The sequence below is a fragment of the Tupaia chinensis genome, unplaced genomic scaffold (assembly GCF_000334495.1).
Source record: "Tupaia chinensis unplaced genomic scaffold, TupChi_1.0 Scaffold000335_1, whole genome shotgun sequence".
Taxonomy (NCBI): domain Eukaryota; kingdom Metazoa; phylum Chordata; class Mammalia; order Scandentia; family Tupaiidae; genus Tupaia; species Tupaia belangeri.
In genome coordinates this window covers 29,848-38,068 of record NW_006159829.1, presented here as the reverse complement: position 1 = coordinate 38,068, position 8,221 = coordinate 29,848, and the positions used below count along the sequence as shown (strand labels likewise).

General features: G+C 52.5%; 1 protein-coding gene across 4 annotated transcripts in view; it reads left to right on the top strand.

The window, feature by feature from the left end:
* Positions 1-8,221, top strand: part of SPATC1 (spermatogenesis and centriole associated 1) — a 29,924-nt gene that overhangs the window by 10,681 nt on the left and 11,022 nt on the right. The window contains exon 1 of one of the 4 annotated variants that reach the window (XM_027773282.1): positions 5,497-5,676. The exons of the other annotated variants lie outside the window; for them this stretch is intronic. The gene's annotated coding sequence lies outside the window, so the exon portion shown is untranslated. Of the gene's footprint in view, positions 1-5,496; positions 5,677-8,221 lie in introns of those variants that run through there. 4 annotated transcript variants of the gene reach the window in all.

Sequence of the window (8,221 nt, the reverse complement as noted above, 5' to 3'; positions counted from 1 at the left end):
CGCCCACGACAGGCCTCTCCCCAGCGTCGAGGCCCTGCAGGGGCGGTGCTGACCGGAGCTGAGTGTGGTGCAGGACTGACGGACATTGGGCGTTGAGCGCAGAAGGGATAGTTGTGGGGACGGCCAGAGCCCGGGATTTGCATCCGCTGGTATGGCGGGCAGGCCGGGTCCGCGAGAGACAGAGGGGGAGGAATATCCCCACAGGACCTCCGTGCTGCACCGCTTCTCTGGAATTTGAGGAACACGCAAGGCACGTGTGTATGGGTGCCCAAAATCCTGGGAAGGAGATCTGGAGGAGAGAGGCCCCTGGGACCACACCGCGCTGCAGCTGTTTTCTCCCTCTAGCGCTCGTGCTGGCTCGCTGGCTCCCTCTCCCCAGTACTGACTGCCAGGGCACACACTGCGGTGGCGTGAGGTCTGTGGTCTCCTGCTGTCACCACTATTGCACCACCCAGCCAGCCCAGAAGCTTCTATTTTTTTTTTTTTTTAGAGAAATTTTTGCTATAGGGCATGTGCGCCTGCCAGAGAGACAGAAAGAGATATAGACACAGAGAGTGAGACACCGCCCCCCAGGGGGGATGGCCACCCCACAATCTCTTCTCCAGTCTCCTCCGGGACTCTGCACACACGCACTCAACCAGCATGAGTTTTAAGCTGTTGAGTCTGGGACTCAAACCACAGTCAACTACATGGGAGTCCAGGTAACCATTACACCACTGCTGGTTCCTTTTTTTTTTTTTTTTTTAAAGAGAGATTTGGGTTTTTTTTTGCTATGGGGCAGGTGCACTTGCTGGAGAGACAGTGAGAGGGAAAGTGAGAAATCACTCCCAGAGGGAATGGCCATGCTGTAGTCCCTCCTCCTCCTAGGATCTTGGGGTGTGCGCGCACTGGCATGAGTCTCGAGCCCCCCAGGACTGAACCGCAGTGGGCCATGTGGGTGTCCAGTGACATGACCGCTATGCCCTCTGCTGTCCCTGAAGCTTTTCATTTTAATGTCAGACTACCCGTTTTTTTTCTCCTGTTGCTTAGCTTTTGGTGTTCATCTAATAAACCACTGGCACATTTAAGACCACGAAGAGTCACTCCTGTGCTCTGAGAGAAGCGTCCTCCAGCCTTGCTCTAGTGCCGGGTAGTCTTTGCATGTGACGGGAAAGCAGGGCGCCACCCTTGTACACGGGCACCCCGTTGTCTCAGCACCGTTTTCCTTTGTCTCTTCTGTGAGAGAGCAAAGAGACAGCCCTCCTGCAGGGTGGTAATCTGCGGTCCACCCCGAGCTCCAGACAGCCCTAGGTCCTGGCACCTTCGTGCTTGGCGTTCTCAGAGGTCTCAGGACACGAGCCTAGCACCTTCTCAGGTGGGTCAGCCTGCAGAGCCTCGTGGTGGCTGCTGCACGGCTCCCTGGCCCCAAACAACACCGTTTGTTGAAGGATTTTCTTTCACCGTTCCGCGGTCTCGCCCACTGGCCGATGGCAGCTGACCGTACAGGCCATCTCTGGGCTCATTCTGTGCCGTTACTTCGTATAGCTGTCCTTATGCTGGCGACGCAGTCCTGGTGACTGGAGCTCCGTGGGAAGTTTCGAAATGGGAATGTGAGCCCTCCAACTATGCCTTTTTTCCTGAGATTGTCTCTTGCATTTCCACATGAATTTTAGGATGAATTGGTCAATTTATGTTGCAAATAATTCAGTTGGGATTTTGATAGGAATTGCATTGACTCAAGGTCAACTTGGGGAATATTGTTATTTCTACAATATTAAGTTTTCCGACCCATGAACATGGCTGTTTTCTTTTTTCTATTTATTTGGGTCTTTTAAAATTTCTTTCAACAACATTTGTAGTTTACAGAGTGTAAGATTTGCATCTCTTTGTTAATTTTTTTCTTTTTTCTTTTTTTTTTTGGAGAGGTTTTTGCTTTAGGGCACGTATGCTCACCAAAAAGACAGAGAGAGACGGGGAGACGGAAAGTGAGAAATCACCCCCCAGGGGGATGGCCACGCCACAATCCCTTCTCCTCCATTCTCCTCTCAGGATCTTGGGCACGCACGCACACGCCCGGCGTGAGTTTAAGCCACCGGGTCCGGGACTCAAACTGCGGTCATCTACATGGGAGTCCAGCGACATAGCCATATGCCAACTGCTGGTCCCTTCTTTGTTAACTTAATCCCTAAATATTTTACAATTTTTGATGCTATTATAAATTGTTTTCTCAATTTCACTTTCGAATTATTCCTCGTGAGTACATAGGAACACAACTGGTCAGGACCAGTGGGTGGCATGGTGGTTAAGGCACTGGACACTCCCACATGGCCGACAGTGGTCTGAGTCCAGGACCTGGTGGCTCACTTTCTGATTCTCTCTCTCTCTCTCTTCAAATTAAAAATGAATGAATGAATAAGTAAAGTTAAATAAATAATTCTTAAAAAAAAAAAAAAAAAAAGAAGAAAGAAAAGAAACACAACTGGTCTAGCTGGTGGCATGGTGGTTAAGGTGGCTGGGTCACCTACGGCCAACAGCACTGTTTGAGTCCTGGACTTGGCAGCTTGAAAAACACCCCAGAGGGACCAGCAGACAGCGTAGTGGTTATGTGGCTGGACTCCCACGTAGTTGACTGTGGTTCGAGTCCTGGACTCAGCAGCTTCAAACTCACGCTGGGCACATGTGTGTGCATGCCCAAGATCCCAAGAGGAGAATGGAGAAGGGATTGCGGTGTGGCCATCCCCCCAGGGCATGATTTCTCACTTTCTGTCTCTCTGTCTCTCCAGAGAGCACACATGCCCTATAGCAAAAATCTCTTTCAGCACCAGCGGGTGTCTTGGTGGTTAAGGGTCCTGGACTCCCACATGGCAGACCATGGTTCAAGGCCCGGACCTGGCAGCTTGCTTTCTCACTTGCCCTCTCACTCTGTCCCTCTCTGGTCAAATTAAAATAAATAAATAATAATGTTAAATAATTTTATTTAACTTTAATCTAAATAATTTCATTTAACTTTATCATTTATTTATTTTAATTTGACCAGAGAGGGACAGAGAGAGAGAGTGAGAGGGCAAGTGAGAAAGCAAGCCACCAGATCCAGGACTCAAACCGTGGTCTGCCATGTGGGAGTCCAGTGCCCCCAACCACCATACCACCTGCCAGCCCTAATAAAATCTTTTTAAAAAAATTTTCTTTCAAGAAAAAGAAAACGCCACAGTCTGGGACCAGCAGATGTTGTAATGGTTACGTCACTGGACTCCCATGTAACTGACTGCAGTTCAAGTCCTGGACCTGGTGGTTTAAAACTCATGCCAGAGGGAACCAGCAGTTAGCATAATGGCTATGTCGCTGGACTCCCACGTAGTCGATCACAGTTCGCATCCCAGGCCTGGTGGCTTAGAACTCACTCCGGGCTCGTGTACGTGCGTGCCCAAGATCCCGAGAGGAGAATGGAGGAGAAGGGATTGCAGCATGGCCATCCTCCCTGAGGGGTGATTTCTCGCTTTTTGTCTCTATGTCTCTCTCTGTCTGTCTGGTGAGCGCACGCGCCCTATAGCAAAAGCCTCTCAAAAAAAAAAAAAAAACCTCATGCCAGACATGTGTACATGCATGCCCCAAATCCCAAGAGAAGAATGGAGGAGAAGGGACTGCGGCATGGCCATCTCTTTTGCGGGGTGTGTGTGTGATTTCTTGCTTTCTGTCCCTCGGGCGAATGCATATGCCCTATAGCAAAAATCTAAAAACAAAACATAAACCAGGCACACATGTGTGAGTGCTCAATCCCAAGAGGATAATGGAGGAGAAGGGACTGTGGGTGGCCATCCTTCTTGGAGGGTAACTTTGCACTTTCTGTCTCTCTCTCTCTCTGGTGAACACCCCATCACAAATTTTAAAAATTAAAAAAGAAGGGACCAGCAGTTAGTGTAATGGCTATGTCGCTGGACTCCCACGTAGTCGACCGTGGTTCATGTCCTGGATCCGGTGGCTTAAAACTCATGCTGGGCGCATGTGCGTGCGTGCCCAAGATCCCGAGAGGAGAATGGAGGAGAAGGGATTGCGGCGTGCCCATCCCCCCTGGGGGGTGATTTCTCGCTTTCTGTCTCTCTGTCTCTCTCTGTCTGGCGAGCGCACGCGCCCTGTAGCAAAAACCTCTCCAAAAAAAAAATTAATATTTTGGTAGACCTAATAAATCGTGCATTTTTAGTGTTCTAAAGGCAACTAGTGCAGGGTTGCGTGCTGTCTCGGAGTCTGGATGGCTCATATGGAATGACCTTGGGTGGTCAGATTGAGCCCCCAGTGTGTAACTGAAGCCAAGCAGACTCGGCTCCTGTCCTGAACAGCCCGATGGCAGCATCAAGCTCATTTCTGCTCAGGGACACACTTAATAAGCGCAGGGAACAGGCAGACCCCGGGGGCCACGGTCAAAGCAGCAGGTGCAAGTGTGGGGCCTGTCAGGGACTGGCTGCCAGCCGGCCTGCGGCGACCAGCAGGCGAAGCTCCGCAGGCGAAGCTGTCTTGACCTCGCTCTCAGACACTCGCGTTCCTCTGGCGGAGCTCGTGGGAGCACAGGTGGGACCGGCTGGTTCCAGGAAGACCAGCTCAGGGCTCCCCCTGACGCAGCACTGTGATGAGTTGTAGAATGATTATATGGCGTGTGGCTGGGAGGTGGCGTGGTAGGGAAGGTGCCGAACTCCCACATGGCTGACCGCGGTTGAGTCCTGGACCTGGCGGCTTAAAATTCACGCCAGGGACACATGTGTGCATGCCCCAAATCCCAGGAGGAGAAGGGATGGTCACCCCTCCTGGTGGGTTATTTCTCGCTTTCGCTCTCACTGACTCTCTGGTGAGCACACACACCCTATGGTAAAAAAATATATATATTATATATTGCAACGTAATAATAATAGAAAGAAAGTATACAGTAAATGGGTCAACTCAAAACCACCCTTCCCAACTGCTCACCCATGGAATAAACTGTCTCCCACAGAGCCAGTTCCTGGTGTCAGAAAGGTTGGCGACTGCTGGGTATAGAATCCTTGTCCGATAGTTCTTCTCTTTCAGCACTTCTTTTTAGAATTATTTTATTTCACTTTATTTATTTATTTATTTATTTATTTTAATTTGACCAGAGAGGGACAGAGAGAGAGCAAGTAAGAAAGTGAGACAGGGGACCAGCAGTTAGCGTAATGGCTATGTCGCTGGACTTCCACGTAGTCGACCACGGTTCGAGTCCTGGACCCGGTGGCTTAAACTCACGCACGCGGGTGCGTGTATGCCCAAGATCCCGAGAGGAGAATGGAGGAGAAGGGATTGCGGCATGGCCATCCCCCTGGGGGGGGGATGTCTCGCTTTCTGTCTCTCTGTCTCTCTCTTGTCTGTCTGGCGAACGCACGCGTCCTATAGCAAAAACCTCCAAAAAAAAAAAAAAAGAAGAAAGTGAGAGGACTTGAACCGTTGTTAGCCATGTGGGAGTCCAGCACCTTAACACCACGCCACCTGCCGGCCCCTCTCTTTCAGCACTGTAAACATGCCATGCCATGCCTTCACATCTCCAGAGTTGCTGGTGCAGTCTGCTGTTCCTGTTCGTGAGGCTCTGTTGTGCGGCACGGTTAATGGCTTGGTACGCCGTCTCTGTGGCTGCTGTCTCCCGCCCCTCGTTTCTTCGTGTAGAACGACAGAGCTCTGTAGCAGGATAAAGTGCAGGTACAGAGCAGGGGTGGGAAGCGAGAGTGAATGTGCGGGCCCTAGAGGCAGGAGGGCTGGCTGACACCAGCCTCTCACCAAATTTGAAAAGGTTTTTGTTTTTGAGAGAGAATTGTGCTAGAGGGCACGCGCGCTGGCCAGAAAGACAGAGAGGCAGAGAGACAGAAAGCGAGAAATCACCCCCCAGGGAGGATGGCCATGCTGCAATCCCTTCTCCTCCATTCTCCTCTCGGGATCTTGGGCACACATGCACACGCACCGGCATGAGTTTAAGCCACCAGGTCCAGGATTCGAACCGCAGTCGACTACATGGGAGTCCAGCGACATAGCCATTACGCTAACTGCTGGTCCCAAATTTGAAAGGTTTTCCAACGTTATTTCGTCGAATGTTTGCCCCCACTTCTTCCTCTCTTTCCTGCCTTCCAAGGCTCCTACTACACACGTGTTGCTGTGCTGGGCTGTGCTGGCCAAGCTTCTGAGCTCTGCTCATTCCCTTTCTACGCCTCGGACTGGGCAATCCCGGGAGAGCTGGTCCAAGCCTGATGATTCTCTGCCTGCTCAAATCTGCTGTTGAATTCCTCTAATTAATTTTTCATTTCAGTTATATTTTTTAGCTCCCAAATTTCCATTTGGTTTTCTTTTTATAATTTCTGTTTCTATGTGGTGCCCTCTAACGGGTCAGACTCTGCCCCCTGCCTTCCTCCAGCTCTCCGAGCGTGTTCACGGCAGTTGATTCAGTCTCGGGCCAGACTGGGCAGCTTGAAAAGACGCCGGTGTGCCTGCATGTCCGCAACCCCAAGGACGGGGTGGAGGAGAGATTGTGGCATACCACCCCTGGGGGTGATTTCTCACTTTTTCTGTCTCTCTCCTGCGAATGTCCATGCCCTTTAGCAAAAATAAATGAATAGCTAAGTCTGCCTAGTAAGCCATACCCACGCTTCCTCAAGGTCGCCTATTCATTTCTTCTTTTCTCGGTGCTTCCTGAGTGTTCACGTCGGAGGTCCTCGCTGCCAGAATGCGGGACGGCCCCACCTGGTGTGTGACCGAGTGCCGAGTCATGCCAGCTTGTCTGTTCGTTGATGGATTTTTTCCCTGTTTGCTGTAGGGTGTGTGCAGTCACCGGAGAGTGAGAAGCCGCCCCCAGGATGGGTGGCCGCACCACAGTCCCTTTCTCTCCATTCTCCTCTCGTGATTTTGGGCATGAATGCACACATGCCTGGTGTGTTTTCAAACCGCCGGGTCCAGGATTCAAATGGCACAGTTGGCCATGTGGGATCCAGTGCCTTAAGCACCGTGCCACTGGCTGGCCCTGTTTATGGTTTTTCTAAGCTGCTTTTTGTAAAGATCAGCTTTCGTTTTTGTTTTTTTGGTTTTTTTCTCGGTCCTTATTTCTCCCTCTGGTACCAGCAGGCCCAGGCAGGGACGCAGACCGCCCAAGGTGGCCATCACTGCACTGACATGAGGAGTGGGAGAGGGAGAGTGTTCCCGAGGACTGCAGCTCCCGAGCACCGCATGTGCAAACAGACTTCCAGGGCACACGGGGCAAAGATGCGGCCCGCACAAAAGCGGTTTAGAAGCAGCAGCAAACACGCACACCAACAGGTCGGGGAGAGTCTCCAGCCCGCGGAAGCACAGAGCGGGCGCTGAAGCGAGGCGGTGGGGCGTCACGGCGCCTTCCCATCGCATTCAGCAGCCTGTTCACGAGGGCGCTCCGGTGGCGGCGAGACTCGTTAGATCTGGAGCCCCGAGACAGCTCACACTCCCGTGAGGGGCAGCACCCAGATGAGCCCTGTCTGGCTAGCTCTGAGTCTGAAGGGGACACCCTGGCCCAGCGGGCAGCGAGAGTGGGTGTGGCCGGCCCTGCGGGTGGGCCGGGAGGGTGTGCAGGACGCTCCTCAGGCACTCCAGGTCTCCAGGCCACACATGGGGTCCAGTCCAACACTGACGTAGGCTTTCCTTAGACCATGCGGACAGGCACAGGACCTGGGGACATCGCTGTCCTGCCCTGGTGGGTCAGCCCCCTGAGCAGGCAGGACAGAACGAAGGAGGGGGCCCTGAGGGAGTGCTCCCTGTCCTGACAGGCACGTGCTGCCAGAGAGCCATGTTCCAGGCTGGACCTTCACTCCTGCCCATCAGTGCTCCCTGTCCCTGCAGCTGGCATCCTATTGGCAGGGCCTCCTGGTGGCCTCGAGGCCCATTCCGACGTGCACACCAGCCCTGGAGCAGCCCTGTCCCAGTCTGGCTTTGTCTGCTGGGTGTGAGCAGAGCTGGCGGGTCCCTCGGGTCTCAGGGCAAGCCCAGGTATGAACACATCTTCTTCCCTTAGAAGAAAACTGCGGGGGTCCAGCCTCGGCGTGGGTGGGTTATCTCGACGGAGGCGGCGAAGGTGAACAGAAGACAAAGGCCTCGATGCCTTTTCACGCACGTCCTATGCTGGACACCCCTCAAAGATCGCTCTCTGGGGAGTGACAACTGCTAGGAATCATCGTGCCTTTTTATTGAAAATGTGATACATGCAAGTAAATGGGTGAGGGGCAGTAAAAGA